This window comes from Aegilops tauschii, chromosome 4 (genome assembly GCF_002575655.3).
Source record: "Aegilops tauschii subsp. strangulata cultivar AL8/78 chromosome 4, Aet v6.0, whole genome shotgun sequence".
Lineage (NCBI taxonomy): Eukaryota > Viridiplantae > Streptophyta > Magnoliopsida > Poales > Poaceae > Aegilops > Aegilops tauschii.
Window position 1 is genome coordinate 482,434,407 of NC_053038.3, and position 19,660 is coordinate 482,454,066.

The following is a 19,660-nucleotide window of genomic DNA, read 5'->3' on the forward strand; positions in this document are numbered from 1 at the left end:
TGAACGCGGAGGTGCCGTCCGTTCGGCACTCGGTCATCAGTGATTTGGATCACGGCGAGTACGACTCCGTCATCCACGTTCATTGGAACGCTTCCGCTCATGATCTACAAGGGTATGTAGATGCACTCCTTTCCCCTCGTTGCTAGTATACTCCATAGATGCATCTTGGTGAGCGTAGGAAAATTTTAAAATTATGCTACGATTCCCAACAGTGGCATCATGAGCCAGGCCTATGCGTAGTTACTATGCACGAGTAGAACACAAAGCAGTTGTGGGCGTTGAGTTTGCCAATTCTTCTTGCCGCTACTAGTCTTTTCATGTTTCGGCGGTATTGTAGGATGAAGCGGCCCGGACCGACCTTACACGTACGCTTACGTGAGACAGGTTCCACCGATTAACATGCACTAGTTGCATAAGGTGGCTAGCGGGTGTCTGTCTCTCCTACTTTAGTCGGAACGGATTCGATGAAAAGGGTCCTTATGAAGGGTAAATAGAAATTGGCAAATCACGTTGTGGTCATACGTAGGTAAGAAACGTTCTAGCTAGAAACCTATAAACCACGTAAAAACTTGCAACAACAATTAGAGGACGTCTAACTTGTTTTTGCAGCAAGTGCTATGTGATGTGATATGGCCAGAAGATGTGATGAATGATATATGTGATGTATGAGATTGATCATATTCTTGTAATAGGAATCACGACTTGCATGTCGATGAGTATGACAACCGACAGGAGCCATAGAAGTTGTCTTTATTATTTTGTATGACCTGCGTGTCATTGAATAACGCCATGTAATTTTCTTTACTTTGTAGCTAAACGCGTTGGCCATAGAAGTAGAATTAATCGTTGGCGTGACGACTTCATGAAGACACAATGATGGAGATCATGATGATGGAGATCATGGTGTCATGCCGGTGACGAAGATGATCATGGTGCCCCGAAGATGGAGATCAAAGGAGCATAATGATATTGGCCATATCATGTCACTATTTGATTGCATGTGATGTTTATCATGTTTTTGCATCTTATTTGCTTAGAACGACGGTAGTAAGTAAGATGATCCCTTATGATAATTTCAAGAAAAGTGTTCCCCCTAACTGTGCACCGTTGCGAAGGTTCGTTGTTTCGAAGCACCACGTGATGATCGGGTGTGATAGATTCTAACGTTCGAATACAACGGGTGTTGACGAGCCTAGCATGTACAGACATGGCCTCGGAACACACGCAATACACTTAGGTTGACTTGACGAGCCTAGCATGTACAGACATGACCTCGGAACACGAAGGACCGAAAGGTCGAGCATGAGTCGTATAGAAGATACGATCAACATGGAGATGTTCACCGATCTTGACTAGTCCGTCTCACGTGATGATCGGACACGGCCTAGTTAACTCGGATCATGTTTCACTTAGATGACTAGAGGGATGTCTATCTGAGTGGGAGTTCATTAAATAATTTGATTAGATGAACTTAATTATCATGAACTTAGTCTAAAATCTTTACACTATGTCTTGTAGATCAAATGGCCAACGTTGTCCTCAATTTCAACGCGTTCCTAGAGAAAACCAAGCTGAAAGATGATGGCAGCAACTATACGGACTGGGTCCGGAACCTGAGGATCATCCTCATAGTAGCCAAGAAAGATTATGTCTTAGAAGCACCGCTAGGTGAAGCACCAATCCCTGAAAACCAAGACGTTATGAACGCTTGGCAGCAGCGTGCTGATGATTACTCCCTCGTTCAATGCAGCATGCTTTACAGCTTAGAACCGGGTCTCCAAAAGCGTTTTGAGAAACATGGAGCATATGAGATGTTCGAGGAGCTGAAATTGGTTTTTCAAGCTCATGCTCGGGTCGAGAGATATGAAGTCTCCGACAAGTTCTTCAGCTGTAAAATGGAGGAAAAGAGTTCTGTAAGTGAGCACATACTCAGAATGTCTGGGTTGCACAACCGCTTGACTCAGCTGGGAGTTAATCTCCCGGATGACGCGGTCATTGACAGAATCCTTCAGTCGCTTCCACCAAGCTACAAGAGCTTTGTGATGAACTTCAATATGCAGGGGATGGAAAAGACCATTCCTGAGATATATTCAATGCTGAAATCAGCGGAGGTGGAGATCAAAAAGAACATCAAGTGTTGATGGTGAATAAAACCACTAAGTTCAAGAAGGGCAAGGGTAAGAAGAACTTCAAGAAGGACGGCAAGGGAGTTGCCGCGCCCGGTAAACCAGTTACTGGGAAGAAGTCAAAGAATGGACCCAAGCCTGAAACTGAGTGCTTTTATTGCAAGGGAAGTGGTCACTGGAAGCGGAACTGCCCCAAATACTTAGCGGAAAGGAAGGCCGGCAACACCAAAGGTATATGTGATATACATGTAATTGATGTGTACCTTACCAGTACTCGTAGTAGCTCCTGGGTATTTGATACCGGTGCGGTTGCTCATATTTGTAACTCAAAACAGGAACTACGGAATAAACGGAGACTGGCGAAGGACGAGGTGACGATGCGCGTCGGGAATGGTTCCAAGGTCGATGTGATCGCCGTCGGCACGCTACCTCTGCATCTACCCACGGGATTAGTTTTAAACCTCAATAATTGTTATTTAGTGCCAGCTTTGAGCATGAACATTGTATCTGGATCTCGTTTAATTCAAGATGGCTACTCATTTAAATCCGAGAATAATGGTTGTCCTATTTATTTGAGAGATATGTTTTATGGTCATGCCCCGCTGGTCAATGGTTTATTTTTGATGAATCTCGAACGTGATGTTACACATGTTCATAGTGTGAATACCAAAAGATGTAAAGTTGATAACGATAGTCCCACATACTTGTGGCACTGCCGCCTTGGTCACATTGGTGTCAAGCGCATGAAGAAGCTCCATGCAGATGGACTTTTGGAGTCTCTTGATTACGAATCATTTGACACATGCGAACCATGCCTCATGGGTAAGATGACCAAGACTCCGTTCTCCGGAACAATGGAGCGAGCAACCAACTTATTGGAAATCATACATACCGATGTGTGCGGTCCAATGAGTGTTGAGGCTCGCGGAGGATATCGTTATGTTCTCACTCTCACTGATGATTTAAGTAGATATGGGTATGTCTACCTAATGAAACACAAGTCTGAAACCTTTGAAAAGTTCAAGGAATTTCAGAGTGAAGTTGAGAATCAACGTGACAGGAAAATAAAATTCTTACGATCAGATCGTGGAGGAGAATATTTAAGTCACGAATTTGGTACACACTTAAGGAAATGTGGAATAGTTTCACAACTCACGCCGCCTGGAACACCTCAGAGAAACGGTGTGTCCGAACATCGTAATCGCACTCTATTGGATATGGTGCGATCTATGATGTCTCTTACTGATTTACCGCTCTCATTTTGGGGCTATGCTTTAGAGACTGCCGCATTCACTTTAAATAGGGCTCCGTCAAAATTCGTTGAGACGACACCGTATGAATTATGGTTTGGGAAGAAACCTAAGCTATCGTTTCTAAAAGTTTGGGGATGCGATGCTTATGTCAAGAAACTTCAACCTGAAAAGCTCGAACCCAAGTCGGAAAAATGCGTCTTCATAGGATACCCTAAGGAAACTATTGGATATACCTTCTACCTCAGATCCAAAGGCAAGATCTTTGTTGCCAAGAACGGGTCCTTTCTGGAGAAGGAGTTTCTCTCGAAAGAATTGAGTGGGAGGAAAGTGGAACTTGATGAGGTGATAGTCACCCCTCCCGAACCAGAAAGTAGCGCAGCGCGGGAAAATGTTCCTGTGGTGCCTACACCGACTGGGGAGGAAGTTAATGATGATGATCATGAAGCTTCGGATCAAGTTACTGAACTTCGTAGGTCCACAAGGACACGTTCCGCACCAGAGTGGTACGGCAACCCCGTCCTGGAAATCATGTTGTTAGACAACGGTGAACCTTCGAACTATGAAGAAGCGATGGCGGGCCCGGATTCCGACAAATGGCTGGAAGCCATGAAATCCGAGATAGATTCCATGTATGAAAACAAAGTATGGACTTTGACTGACTTGCCCGATGAGCGGCGAGCCATAGAAAACAAATGGATCTTTAAGAAGAAGACGGACGCGGATGGTAATGTGACCATCTACAAAGCTCGACTTGTCGCTAAGGGTTATCGACAAGTTCAAGGGGTTGACTACGATGAGACTTTCTCACCCGTAGCGAAGCTGAAGTCCGTCCGAATCATGTTAGCAATTGCCGCATACTATGATTATGAGATATGGCAGATGGACGTCAAAACGGCATTCCTTAACGGCTTCCTTAAGGAAGAGTTGTATATGATGCAGCCGGAAGGTTTTGTCGATCCTAAGAATGCTAACAAAGTATGCAAGCTCCAGCGCTCAATCTATGGGTTGGTGCAAGCATCTCGGAGTTGGAACATTCGCTTTGATGAGATGATCAAAGCGTTTGGGTTTACACAGACTTATGGAGAAGCCTGTGTTTACAAGAAAGTGAGTGGGAGCTCTGTAGCATTTCTCATATTATATGTGGATGACATACTATTGATGGGAAATGATATAGAATTCTTGGAAAGTATAAAGGCCTATTTGAATAAGTGTTTTTCAATGAAGGACCTTGGAGAAGCTGCTTATATATTAGGCATCAAGATCTATAGAGATAGATCGAGACGCCTCATTGGTCTTTCACAGAGTACATACCTTGACAAAATATTGAAGAAGTTCAATATGGATCAGTCCAAGAAGGGGTTCTTGCCTGTATTGCAAGGTGTGCAGTTGAGCACGGCTCAATGCCCGACCACGGCAGAAGATAGAGAAAAGATGAGTGCCATCCCCTATGCCTCGGCCATAGGGTCTATTATGTATGCCATGTTGTGTACCAGACCTGATGTAAACCTTGCCGTAAGTTTGGTAGGAAGGTACCAAAGTAATCCCGGCATGGAACACTGGACAGCGGTCAAGAATATCCTGAAGTACCTGAAGAGGACTAAGGATATGTTTCTCGTTTATGGAGGTGACGAAGAGCTCGTCGTAAAGGGTTACGTCGACGCTAGCTTCGACACAGATCTGGATGACTCGAAGTCACAAACCGGATACATGTATGTTTTGAATGGAGGAGCAGTAAGCTGGTGCAGTTGCAAGCAAAGCGTCGTGGCGGGATCTACATGTGAAGCGGAGTACATGGCAGCCTCGGAGGCAGCACAGGAAGCAGTCTGGATGAAGGAGTTCATTACCGACCTAGGGGTGATTCCCAATGCGTCGGGCCCGATGACTCTCTTCTGTGACAACACTGGAGCTATTGCCCTTGCGAAGGAGCCCAGGTTTCACAGGAAGACCAGGCATATCAAGCGTCGCTTCAACTCCATTCGTGAAAGTGTTATAAATGGAGACATAGATATTTGTAAAGTACACACGGACCTGAATGTAGCAGATCCGTTGACTAAACCTCTCCCTAGAGCAAAACATGATCAACACCAGGACGTAATGGGTGTTCGATTCATCACAATGTAACTAGATTATTGACTCTAGTGCAAGTGGGAGACTGTTGGAAATATGCCCTAGAGGCAATAATAAATGGTTATTATTTTATTTCTTTGTTCATGGTAATTGTCTATTGTTCATGCTATAATTGTATTGTCCGAAAATCGTAATACATGTATGAATACATAGACCACAACGTGTCCCTAGTAAGCCTCTAGTTGACTAGCTCGTTTATCAACAGATAGTCATGGTTTCCTGACTATGGACATTGGATGTCATTGATAACGGGATCACATCATTAGGAGAATGATGTGATGGACAAGACCCAATCCTAAGCATAGCATAAAAGATCGTGTAGTTTCGTTTGCTAGAGCTTTTCCAATGTCAAGTATCTTTTCCTTAGACCATGAGATCGTGCAACTCCCGGATACCGTAGGAGTGCTTTGGGTGTGCCAAACGTCACAACGTAACTGGGTGACTATAAAGGTGCACTACGGGTATCTCTGAAAGTGTCTGTTGGGTTGGCACGGATCGAGACTGGGATTTGTCACTCCGTGTGACGGAGAGGTATCTCTGGGCCCACTCGGTAATGCATCATCATAATGAGCTCAATGTGACTAAGGCGTTAGTCACGGGATCATGCATTGCGGTACGAGTAAAGAGACTTGCCGGTAACGAGATTGAACAAGGTATTGGGATACCGACGATCGAATCTCGGGCAAGTAACATACCGATTGACAAAGAGAATTGCATACGGGATTGATTGAATCCTCGACACCGTGGTTCATCCGATGAGATCGTCGTGGAACATGTGGGAGCCAACATGCGTATCCAGATCCTGCTGTTGGTTATTGACCGGAGAGGCGTCTCGGTCATGTCTGCGTGTCTCCCGAACCCGTAGGATCTACACACTTAAGGTTCGGTGACGCTAGGGTTGTAGAGATATGTGTATGCGGAAACCCGAAAGTTGTTCGGAGTCCCGGATGAGATCCCGGACGTCACGAGAGGTTCCGGAATGGTCCGGAGGTGAAGAATTATATATAGGAAGTCAAGTTTCGGCCACCGGGAAAGTTTCGGGGGTTACCGGTATTGTACCGGGACCACCGGAAGGGTCCCGGGGGTCCACCGGGTGGGGCCACCTATCCCGGAGGGCCCCGTGGGCTGAAGTGGGAAGGGAACCAGCCCCTAGTGGGCTGGGCGCCCCCATGGGCCTCCCCCCATGCGCCTAGGGTTGGGAACCCTAGGGTGGGGGGGCTTCCCACTTGCCTTGGGGGGCAAGGCACCCCCCTTGGCCGCCGCCCCCCACCCTAGATGGGTTTGGCCGGCGCCCCCCTCCCAAGGGGGCCTATATAAAGGGGGGGGGAGGGAGGGCAGCAACATCTCAGCCTTGGGCGCCTCCCTCCTCCCCTGCTACACCTCTCTCCCTCGTAGAAGCTCGGCGAAGCCCTGCCGGCATCCCGCTACATCCACCACCACGCTGTCGTGCTGTTGGATCTCCATCAACCTCTCCTTCCCCCTTGCTGGATCAAGAAGGAGGAGACGTCGCTGCACCGTACGTCTGTTGAACGCGGAGGTGCCGTCCGTTCGGCACTCGGTCATCGGTGATTTGGATCACGGCGAGTACGACTCCGTCATCCACGTTCATTGGAACGCTTCCGCTCACGATCTACAAGGGTATGTAGATGCACTCCTTTCCCCTCGTTGCTAGTATACTCCATAGATGCATCTTGGTGAGCGTAGGAAAATTTTAAAATTATGCTACGATTCCCAACAGTAGCCTTCGCGAATGTTAATAGGAGCGCTCACTCACGTTTGTGCCTTGTGTGATGAAGTATGTTACAGTCCTTGTGATGGTTGGGGATATTGGGGTAATTTGAGGTGACAGTAAAAGCCTCGGTTCCTCTCCTTTGCAAAGGATTGGGGAATTACGAAGAACTCTTAAAGAGGTCGCGTCCACGGGGCAACCCTTAATTGTCATGAGTTGTAACCTTATGGGAAGACTATGATGGTGGCGTGCATGGCACGAAGTCTCGCTACTTCGAGTAGAACGTGTATTGTACCCGGCTCCACCCATTTATGCATTTGACCAGTTACTAGAGGATACGATAGTTCATATGCGGTAGTGATTCTAGACCCCCTCAATAACGTTTACTACTCAAACGTCGTCCCTACTAACTTAGTGTCTTTTAATTCCTATTTTTACTCTTCTTGTTAGGTTGCCAAGATGAACCAGTTAGAAATTTGAACTATGTCAACTAGCCCTAGTTGAATGTTGTGATGAAGTCAAATATCAACCAAACCTATTAAATCAAATTGGTAACACCAAATTGAATGAAAACAATCCAACACCTTGTGATGTGTGATTTGTATCTTTGTATTCATGCAAGTTTCCCTTTGCATGAATTGTGTGCTTATGATTGCTATGTGTTATATTTTTGTCAATGTTAGATTATGAGGAGTGCAACCCCTGTGACTGTGAGGAGTGCACAAGTGGCAACAACAACCAAGGCAAGTTTCACTTTGACCATGTTACCTAGTATTTTCTTGCATTGTAGTTTGCCATGATAGGTGTGTGAGTTTAGGATGCTAAATTCTGTACGACCCAGTAGTTGCCAACTTAGGTCCAAACTTACGCTGACCTTGTAACCGACGAGTAGATGCTTAGCTGCAATAACGTGGATTGGGAAATAACAATTATTATTCCACCATACAACCTCATGGTTGACTACTTAACTACAACTTAGTTAACGAATCAATCTGGGTGGAGTGGCTTTGATTGGGTCATTGGTGGGGAATGCCACCCAGGTATCAAACGGATTGTACGGGTTCAAAGTTGAGTAGCTTCCATGTGTAACCGTGAGACAATATGGGCTCTGTTGTAGGTGTGTAGGTCAGACTGGGTCTACCTTTTCTGAGAGGGCTACTACTTCCCAAAAGTCTCGTCTTGATCTACCTAGCTACTTCGCAAGTGAAGTTTAGTGGCACAAAGGTGTGATCGGAATCACGGGTAAAGTATAAAAACCTCTGTAGAGTGTATAAAATTGATCATGATTAGTCGTGTCCCTAGTGACGGACAATTTTGAGCAACTCATCTGAGAATTGTCAGCTTGATCTCATCACCTCTTCTATTAAAATCATGGGGAGTGTGGAGCTGGTCTCAGAGGACTAGAGTGTACCATGGTCTCTGGAGAAAGGCTTGGGGCAACCGTGTGAGGCGGAAGCCCACATACTCAAACTGCATTATGGGCGGCCACTTGATACGATCTGCGCAGGACCGCTATGTGATATCGTATGTCCAGCTCTTAGAGTAGAACACTACTAAATAAATAGGGCAAAACTATATTTCTGCAAAGAGCCTTGAACCCAACTAGATAAAGTGCATGTAGGTGAACAGGTTTCCAATGAACTATGGACTTGCCAATACATTCAATGTATTGACCCTGGTGGTTGTAACGTATCATGTTACAGGTGATTACTACGAGGAGTGACTTATGTAGGGTTTCGTGCCTCTACTCGATATGCTTCCCCGTGGTGTTGATGGAGCTTACCAGGATGTATACCTTAGATTTGCTTCCGTTTCCGCTTGTTATGAACTCTGTTTGCTTATTGTAAGACTATGTATTTGACTAGGTAGCCTGTGGCTAGAGTCCGTAAGACTGTTTGCTTTCTGGATCATGCGATGTAATAAAGGACGCATTTGTGTATGATACAACATTGTTACCGTGCATGCCGACGATCCGATCCAGAGGTTGGCATGGAAACACACAGAGACCTTATGCCTGAAAAGGTGGGTTGTGACAGGTAGTACCACTTGTGCGGTACTTCCGCTGGAGCACCGCACGTACTACCATGGAAGTTTCTGTTACCCAACAACTAATTCGCGATAGTACTGCTTATTAGAGGTGGTAGTACCACTCTGGCAGTACACCATGCCAGTTTTCGTGCTGGTCCACTGTGGTCTTGGATACTTTCCTATGTTTAGCGGTAGTACCATTCCCCTGGGCGGTAGTACCGTTAAGCACAGGCAGAACATAATGGTTGGATTTTTACCCCCCACTATAAAAGAGGGTCTTCTTCGCCATTGGCCCCAACGACTTTGGGAAACCTTTCTCCTCCATTGTTGACCTCCAAAAGCTTTGTCTTCTCTCCATTCCTCCCATGAATCTTGCATCTTTTTGAGGAAAAAAGAGAGAGGAACTAGATCTACATTCTTCACCAATCCATCTATCCTCTTAGTGAGGGGAATTAACCTTGTGGATCTAGATCTTGGAGTTATTTTATGTTCTCCTTGTTCTTCCTCTCATGTTCCTCCATAGCTTTTGTTTCTTTGGAGGGATATGAGAGTGAGGGACTTGAGCACTTCATGTGTTCTTGCCATTGCATTAGTTGCACCAGTTTAAGTTCTCCATGGTGATATGTGGAAGTGAAACTTGAGAAGCTTATTACTCTTGGGTGTTTGGGTACCCTAGAGCTTGTGCCTCTTGGGTGCCTGGATGGTTGGTGGTGTCGTGGACCTTAGTCATTATGGTGTAAAGCTCCGGGCAAGCTTTGGGGTCTCCAATTAAGTTGTGGAGATTGCCTCGAGCAATTTGTACGGGTTCGGTGACCGCCCCCAAGGGTTGCCATTTGTACGGGTTCGGTGACCGCCCCCAAGGGTCTCCATTTCTACTGGTTCGTTGACCAGCCTCGAGGGTCCCTTAGTGGAATCACGACAGCTTGAATTGGGCGAGGGCGTGAGGAGAATACTGTGGCCCTATTGGCATTTTGGGGAGCATTGTGCCTCTACACCTCTCTAATAGAGATTAGCATCCGCAAGGGTGTGAACTTTGGGATACACCATCGTCTCTGCGTGCCTCAGTTATCTCTTACCCAAGCCCTTTACTTATGCACTTATTTGGTGATAGCCATAGTGATTCATGTTATATATATTGCTATCACATATTTGTTTATCTTACTTAGCATTAGTTGTTGGTGCACATAGTTGAGCCTAGTATATTTAGGTTTTGTGCTTGGCAACTTAAACACTAGTTGTTGTTGGTGCACATTTGTTCAAGCCTAAATCGTAATTGTTTTAAAATGCCCATTTACCCCCCCTCCTCTAGGCGACATATGCGTCCTTTCAAAAAGGAACTTTGATCCTCTCCAGATCAAATGGATCAAAGAACTAACCCACCTAGGATCTGTAGGGGTTAAAATCAATGGTGTGGAAGGAAACTTTTTCACTACTCATAAAGGTTTGAGACAGGGTGACTCCCTCTCACCTTTATTCTTCAACTTAGTGGTAGATGTGCTTAGTAGGATGTTGCATAAAGCAGCCAATATTTACCTAATTAGTGTTACATGTTTTGATCTTATTCTTGGGGGTGTCATGTGGCGTCAATATGCAGAAGACACATCCTATTCATGGACAAAGATGAGAACAAAGCTACCAGTTTAAAAATGGTTTTAACATGTTCGGAGAATGTTTCTAGAATAAGCATAAATTACTCTAAAAGTGATATCATTCTTATAGGGTTTTCTCCAGAGGAGACTGATGTTCTTTGCTTCCCTAATGGATTACACTGTAGGTGCTTTCCCCAAATATCTAGGAATTCCATTAAATTATGATAAACTTAGAAGAGAGGACATTCATCCTCTGATAGACAAAATTTTGAAGAGAATGGCTGGATGGAGGGGGAATTACTTTCCTACTCTGTCAGACTAACTCTAATCAAGGCATGTTTATCTAGTATACCTATATATATTTTTTATCCTTCTTTAAATTTCCCAAATGGGATTTAGATCTGGATAGGGGATGAAGGGGCTTATCCCAGTTGAATTTGGGAGGGGGAGTTAGTTTGAAAGTTAAGTAAAACTTGGTATGGGGGATTATGATTGGAAATAGGGGATGAAGGGCCCATCCCAGTTGAATTCGAGAGGGGGAATTAGTTTGAAAACTTAAGTAAAATGTTTGTAGATTTTTGGGTCTAGCATTATTGGCTCGAGTCCGTCCAACGGAGGATTTGCTGCATACACCCAAATTGAGAAACAAAATATTCACCATGGTTGTGGTGCTGCTCTGCCTCTTGTGATCATGTGCGTGGTTAAGGAGTACTACTACGTATAATAAGCTATATGTATGCAGATGCAGTTTGTGTTTCATATCATCTTTGTACTCCCTTTGTTCCTAAATATAAAATGCTTTGTTAGTTCAATTTGAATTGCCAAAGTGTCTTATATTTATGCAGATGCAGTTTGTCATTCATATCATCTATGTACTCCCCCTGTTCCTAAATATAAGACACTTTGGCAGTTCAAATATAAAACGCTTTGGCATTTTGAACTGCCAAAGCATCTTATATTTAGGAATGGAGGGACTAGTTCATTGCAAACCAAGTAAAAAAATTGGGCCTATGGAACCCAGGGTATCCAGGCGCGGCGCATGACAAGAGCCCAACGAGTGGCCCACCAGCGGGTGCCATGAGCAAGACCCCTCATGGGGGCCTGGCCTCATGAGACCCCACCTCAGGAAGCGGGCATCCCGAGCAGACTCAGCGACTTCACCGAGAGCCTCGCGAGGCGGCCTCCTGAGGTTGCCTCCCGAGGCACCCTCCCTGAGCCGTGCGAGGCAGGCCCTGCTCGGCTCAGTCGCGCAGTCTCATGTCCAGCACGTGGGTGACGTGCACGGCGAAGAACGGCGGCAGAGGCCGTGCCAGCAGGCGCGGATGAAGATGATTTCCCCTTTTGTGCTAAGGGAGCAGGGCGAGAAGTCCAGCTCCCAAAGCCACCCCAAAGGTTGCCTGATCGGTGAAAGAAGACCAAGAAGGTGATACATCTCCAACGTATCTATAATTGATGAAGTATTCATGCCATGTTTACAACAATTTTATATGGTTTTGGTATGATTTGAATAGAACTAACCCAGACTGACATTGTTTTCAGCACAACTACCGTGGTGTTGTTTTTTGTGCAGAAATAAAAGTTCTCCAAATGCAACGAAACTTCTTGACGGTTTTTTTTGGAACAAAAGAGGCACTAGAAGCTTCTTGGGAGGACCAGAAGGTGAAGGTGGCGGGCCACTCGAAGCCCATCTGGACGTGAGACCGACGCCAAAAAATCCTATAAATACAGAAACCCCTAGATATAACCCTAGATAAGAAGTTCTGCCGCCACTAGCCTTTGTAGCCACGAAAAACCAATCTAGACCCCGTTCCGGCACCCAACCGGAGGGAGAAATCATCACCGGTGGCCATCTTCATCATCCCGGCAGCCACCATGATGAGGAGGGAGTAGTCCACCCTCGGGGCTGAGGGTTTGTACCAGTAGCTATGTGTTTAATCTCTCTCTCTCTCTCTCTCTCTCTCTCTCTCGTGTTCTTGAGTTGGCACGATCTTGATGTATCGCGAGCTTTGTTAATATAGTTGGATCATATGGTGTTTTCCCCTCTCTATCTTGTTGTGATGAATTGAGTTTTCCCTTTGATATTTCGTTCTTATCAGATAGAATACTTTTAAGGATATGAGAGCACTTGATTTATGTCTTGCTATGAATACCCATGGTGACAATGGGGTATCATATTGATTCACTTGATATATGTTTTGGAACTCAACTCGCGGATTCCCGAGGTGACATTGGGGTAATCTATGCATAGGGGTTGATGCACATTTTCGTCCTTGTTTCTCTAGTAGAAATCTTGGGGCACTCTTTGAGGTTCTTTGTGTTGGATTGAATATTATGAATATAAAATTATTTGATGCATATCGTATAATCAACTCATGGATACTCGCGGTGACATTGGAGTATCTAGGTGACATTAGAGTTGGTTGATGTGTATCATATGGTGTTATTTTAGTACGAACTCTTGGATAGATCGATCGGAAAGGGTAACTTGGTGTTATTTTAGTACAAACTCTTGGATAGATCGATCGGAAAGGATAACTTTGAGGTGGTTTCGTACCCTACAAAAAAATATTCTTATGTTCTCCGCTAGATAAGAACTTTGGAGTTATTCTTCATCGCATGTTGAGGGATGGTTATATGATCCAATTATATTAGCATTGTTGAGAGATTGCACTAGTGAAAGTATGAACCCTAGACCTCATTTTCAAGCATTGCAACACCGTTTGTGCTCACTCTTTTTACTCGTTACCTTGCTGTTTTTTATTGTTACTATTACAAAAATCAATATCTTCTATCATTACTACACTTGTATTACCATCTCTTCGCCGAATTAGTGCACCTATACAATTTACCATTGTATTTGGTGTGTTGGAGACACAAGAGACTTTTTATTATTTGGTTGTAGGGTTGCTTGAGAGAGAGACCATCTTCATCCTACGTCTCCCATGGATTGATAAACCTTAGGTCATCCACTTGAGGGAAATTTGCTACTGTCCTGCAAAACTCTGCGCTTGGAGGCCCAACACGAGTCTACAAGAACAAGTTGTGTAGTAGACATCGGAAGGCGGGTGCACGGGGCGGAGATCATCCCCGAGCCCACCAGCGGGTCATGGATGGTGGCTTTGCAGGCGAAGACCACCTTTTGCCAGGATAGACTGTGCTCCTGCCCCCCCCCTCAAACTTGCCGTTGTGTGGCAACCCTTCCCACCAATGTTTTTGGGGGAAGAGGACCAAGGCATGTCTAAAAGGAGGGCAATGACGATGACATGTACCTAGGGTAGGGTCTTAGGCCTGACCTAGATGCCCTACCCAAGGACACTACAAGAGAGTCCAAGGCCTGCAAGGTTCAACAGAAGATACTGACTGAAATCCTCATTAAGTGCAATCCACTCGACAGAAGATTCAACTCGACCATACAATAATCCACTCGGAGTACAGAATACCTAGAGTCACCCGAGGATGGCAACGGTCAGGCATTCACTTTGTCGTCATAAAGACCATTTAATACGGGCATTACTAGTAACGTTCAGGACTTCACTCTCATTGAACCCTGGTGTAACTGAGGTCAGCTAAGGGTCGGTGCACTCTATATAAGCCACCCTCCCCTCTTGCACAAGGGTTCGCACCCCATGTAACTATTGCACACTCCAATCGACAAGCCTCCGCGGCACCGAGACGTAGGGTTGTTACCTCCTCCGAGAGGGGCCTGAACTCGTAAACCTATGCGTACAACCTCGCCGTACCTGGGACACTGCCCTCTCCTACATACCCCCTACTTCTACTATCAGACTCGTTCCCACGACAGTTGGTGCCCACCGTGGGGCAGGCATCTGAGCGACTTCCGGTGAGGTTGCAATCTCCGATCTTCATCAACATGGTTTCCGGCGGTGGTTTGGCCTTGGGTCACGAGATCCGTCTCGGCGCGCTCACCTTCATCGCTGACGACTCTGCCTGGCTCCAAGAAGCTCCCCTCAACGTCGAGGCTCTCCCCATCCGCGGGCCAGCGCACTTCCGCGCGAGTGCCTATGGCATCCTCCTGCGGTAGCCGTCGACTCAGTATCGATCGACTCCTGTGGCGTCTTCGCTCCCCACTGTCCGTCGCCGCAAGCGATCCGGTCGCTCGCGGCTCCAGCGGTGGGTGAAGCATGCCGTGGCTCGTCAGTTGACCACCCCTCAGATCGCGGCGATTGAGCCCGATGAATCTCTCTATGGGTTGTTCGATCTGCCGACTGGCCACTCAGATACGCTTTCCGAGTGCGAGAGCAACGATCCCGCGGTGGAGGTCCTCATGGTCAACTCCTAGCGCAGTTCGCCGGATTCCGTCGCGGCAGCGGCCGCCGCTACAACGGCAGCCCGTCGTGTGATCACGACGAGTATTATCCTCAAGCCCTCACTATAGAGCAGAGGGAAGAGCTGCATCGCAGAAATGTTCAGGCTCTCCAGACCCCTATCATTGGGGGGACCTCTAAGGCTTGGCCTTTGGAGGCTACGCGCTTAGCCACCCTGGCTGAGCGTACGCGCCTGAAGAATCTTCAGCAAGCACTCGACGACCGCGCTCGCAGACAACTTCCAAGTTCCAGTCGATGACCACGACAATTGTTTCCGACTGGGCCTCGAGAAGAGTGTCAGGTATACCGTACCCCGATCCAGAATGTTGTAGCAGCTGCACGTATTGCAAATTCAATTCAGCTGCCCCGTTCAGAGGATGGCAGAGGGTTGCAGCAGATTCGAGCACTGCTCAGAGCGGCCGGAGAACAGCACTCGGCTATTTCTCAGTCCCGCAACAGGATTCACAACAGGTCCGTCATAGCAGACACAGTTCAGTCAGCACACAGCCCAAGATCGCCTCTGCGGCGTGAAGATCGTGGTTATCGCCAAGACCAGTACCTTGGTCGATGCCACGGGCAGTTTGATCCTCGATACCACCGTCGAGTGCCTACTCCCCCTCCAAGGGGTGGTTCGTATGCGCCCCGGCGGTATGATGACAGGCGCCCGTATGGTGATGAGCGGAGAGTTCCAGTCGACCCAAGAGAGCCTGGGTTCGATGCGAGGTCAGTCCTTGTACAGGGCCTGGTTGATAGAGGCAGAGCTAACAGAGAAGGGCTGGACAGAGATCGTCCAAGTGGAAACAGGGCATTCGTCTCTAGGCCCGAATGTTTCAGCAGAGCCATCCGAGCAGCTGGGATCCCGCCCAACTTCAGATTGGCCGCGGGAGTGAGCAAGTTTACTGGCGAGTCGAAGCCAGACACATGGTTGGAAGATTGCCGAGTGGCGGTGCAGATTGGTGGAGGCAACAATGATGTAGCCATGAAGCACCTCCCCTTGATGCTGGAATGTTTGGCCAGAGCTTGGTTGAATCAGTTAGCTCCTGGAAGCATATTCTGTTGGGAAGATTTAGCCCGAGTGTTTATCAAGATGTTCGAAGGCACTTGCAGGCGTCCCGCTGGGCTGTCTGAGTTGTAGCATAAACCTTGAGGGATTACATCCAACAGTGGACTACACTTCATCATCTGGTGGAGAATGTGTCAGAGCACCAAGCCGTCTGCGCTTTCAAGGAAGGCGTACGATACAGAGAGCTCACACTGAAATTCGGTCGCTCCAGGGCCATGACTCTGAATCGGATGATGGAGATAGCCACTCGGTATGCGAATGGAAAAGAGGAAGACCGACTCCATAATGGCAAGACGAAGCTAGTCGACCAAGACACTGGGGTGGAAACCCCAGTCAGAAATAGAAACGCAAGGCTGAAGCCACTGGACAGGCCGAAGCAGCAGTGGTAAATACCCAAGGAAAATTTAAAGGAAAACCCAAGGGGCCATGGGTGCCCAAAAAGTTAAAGGATCAGTCCGGCCAGGACATCCAGGATTTGTCGTGTCACATTCACACGAAGAAGGATGAAGAGGGTAACTTGATTCTGCCAAAGCATACCACTCGACACTGCCGACTCCCGATTCAGCAGCTCCGAGAGGGTCAGCCTAGTGAGAAGGACTCTGATAAGGAAGAAGATGAGGAAAAGGATGACGGTTACCCAAAGGTCAATGCTATCTTGGTGAGTTTTGCTGATGTTGAGAGCAAAAGTCGATTGAAAGTCATAAACAGAGAAGTGAACATGGTTGCTCCGGCAACTACGACGTACCTGAAGTGGTCAAAAACTCCCATTACATTCGACCAATCAGATCACCCCGCGCATGTTGCTACCCCCGGGAGGCAAGCGTTGGTGGTTGACCTAGTCGTTGGGGGCACCCAACTGACTAAAGTTCTCATGGATGGTGGCAGTGGTCTGAACATTCTCTATGCTGAGACCCTCCAAGGGATTGGCATTCCGATGTCCCGACTCAGTGAGAGCAACATGCAGTTCCACGGAGTCATCCCAGGGAAGAAAGCAAAGTCACTCGGACAGATTGCTCTTAATGTGGTTTTCGGTGATTCCAAGAATTTCCGCAAGGAGAAGTTGGCGTTTGAGGTAGTAGATTTCCATAGTGCCTATCATGCTATTCTGGGTAGGCCCGCATATGCTCGTTTCATGGCCCATCCATGTTACGTGTATCTTAAGTTGAAGATGCCCGGGCCCAAAGGTGTGATTACAGTCACTGGGAATATGCAGAGAGCAGAGGAGTGCCTCCAGAAGGGTTCCAAGATTGCTTATGAGAAAATGGCGGTGGTGGAACTGGACGAGTATAAGAAAAATACCGATCCGAGTGATTTGTTGCGAGCCAAGAAGCCTGCTTCAGAATCCGCATTTCAGTCGGCCGGTGAGACGAAGCCAGTCCACATTCACGCGGAAGACCCCACTGCTGCTCCGACCCACATCTCAACGACACTCGACAGCAAATAGGAAGCCGCGCTCATCCAGTTCCTCCGTGAGAACTGGGACATCTTTGTATGGAAACCATTAGACATGCCAGGTGTACCCCGGGGGCTGGCTGAGCACCATTTGCATGTCGACTCAAAGGGAAAACCTGTCAAAGAGCATCTCCGTCGGTCCGCAGCGGAAAAGAGGAAGGCAATTGGCGAGGAGGTGGCTCGGCTCTTGACAGCTAAGTTCATCTGCGAGATATAACACTCCGAGTGGCTCGCCAACGTCGTCATGGTCCCCAAAAAGGATAATTCACTTCGTATGTGCATTGACTTCAAGGATATCAATCGGTCCTGCCCGAAAGATCATTTTCCTCTCCCCCGCATCGATCAGATAGTCTACTCGACTGCGGGGTGTGAGCGTTTGTCTTTTCTGGATGCATATTCCGGGTACCATCAGATCCGACTGTATGGGCTCGATAAAATAAAAACGGCCTTCATCACCCCGTGCGGGTGTTTTTGCTATGTCACCATTCCTTTTGGTCTCAAGAATGCTGGCGCCACATTCATGCGCATGATCCAGAAGTGCCTGCTCACTCAGATCAGTCGGGATGTGGAGGCATATATGGATGATATCATGGTCAAGTCACGCAAGAGTTCTGATCTGCTGTCTAACCTTGCTGAAACCTTTGCCAATCTGAGAAGATATGACATCAAGCTGAATCCGTCCAAATGCACATTCGGAGTTCCTGGAGGAATGTTGCTTGGTTTTCTCGTTTTTGAACGAGGGATAGATGTAAATCCCGAAAATATCGATGCAATTCTCTGAATGAAACGCCTTGTGCGTGTGCATGACATTTAGAAGCTTACAGGTTGTCTTGCTGCATTAAGTCGATTCATTTCTCGTCTTGGTGAAAAGGCATTGCCTCTTTACCGACTGATGAAAAAGTCTGATACATTTGAGTGGACTCCTGAAGCTGAAGCAACGTTTGTAAAGCTCAAAGCCCTGCTTTCCACCTAGTCGGTGCTTGCTGCTCCGGTCAGCAAAGAGCATCTACTGTTATATATTGCATCCACTGGTCAAGTTGTCAGCACAGTGCTCACAGTGGAGCGAGAAGAAGAAGGCAAGGCCTATAAAGTTTAGCGCCCAGTGTATTACATCTCTGAAGTCTTGACTCCATCCAAGCAAAGGTATCCGCATTACCAGAAGCTTGTCTATGGAATCTATTTGACTACGAAGAAAGTTGCACATTACTTCCAAGACCACTCGGTTTCAGTTGTCAGCGAGGCTCCATTGTCTGAAATCTTGAACAATCGAGATGCAACTGGTCGAGTGGCTAAGTGGGCAATTGAACTTCTTCCTCTGGATATCAAGTTTGAAGCAAAGAAGGCGATCAAGTCTCAGGCAATCATAGATTTCTTGGCCGAGTGGATTGAGCAACAACAGCCGACTAAAGTTCACTCGGAACACTGGACCATGTTCTTTGATGGATCTAAGATGTTAAACGGTTTTGGTGCCGGAGTGGTCCTGGTGTCCCCAAGAGGCGACAAACTTAGATACGTCCTCCAGATTCACTTTGATTCATCTAATAATGAAGCTGAGTACGAAGCACTTCTCTACGGGTTGCGTATGGCCATCTCACTCGGTGTCCGTCGCCTGATGGTCTACGGCGACTCAGATTTGGTAGTTAATCAAGTGATGAAGGAGTGGGATGTAAGGAACCCTACCATGACCGGGTACTGCAATGCAGTGAGGAAGTTGGAAAAGAAGTTTGAAGGATTGGAGCTCCACCACATACCCCGAATCAAGAACCAAGCAACTGATGACCTGGCAAAAATAGGTTCCACTCAGAAACCTATCCCCAGTAATGTGTTCTTGGAGCATCTCCATACCCCATCATTGCAAGAAGATCCCTTTACTAAGGAACCTCCCCAACCAATAAGTTCAACCAATCCGACTGAAGTCAAGGTGCCAGCAGTTGTCGACCTAATTATGGAGATTTTGGTAATCACCCC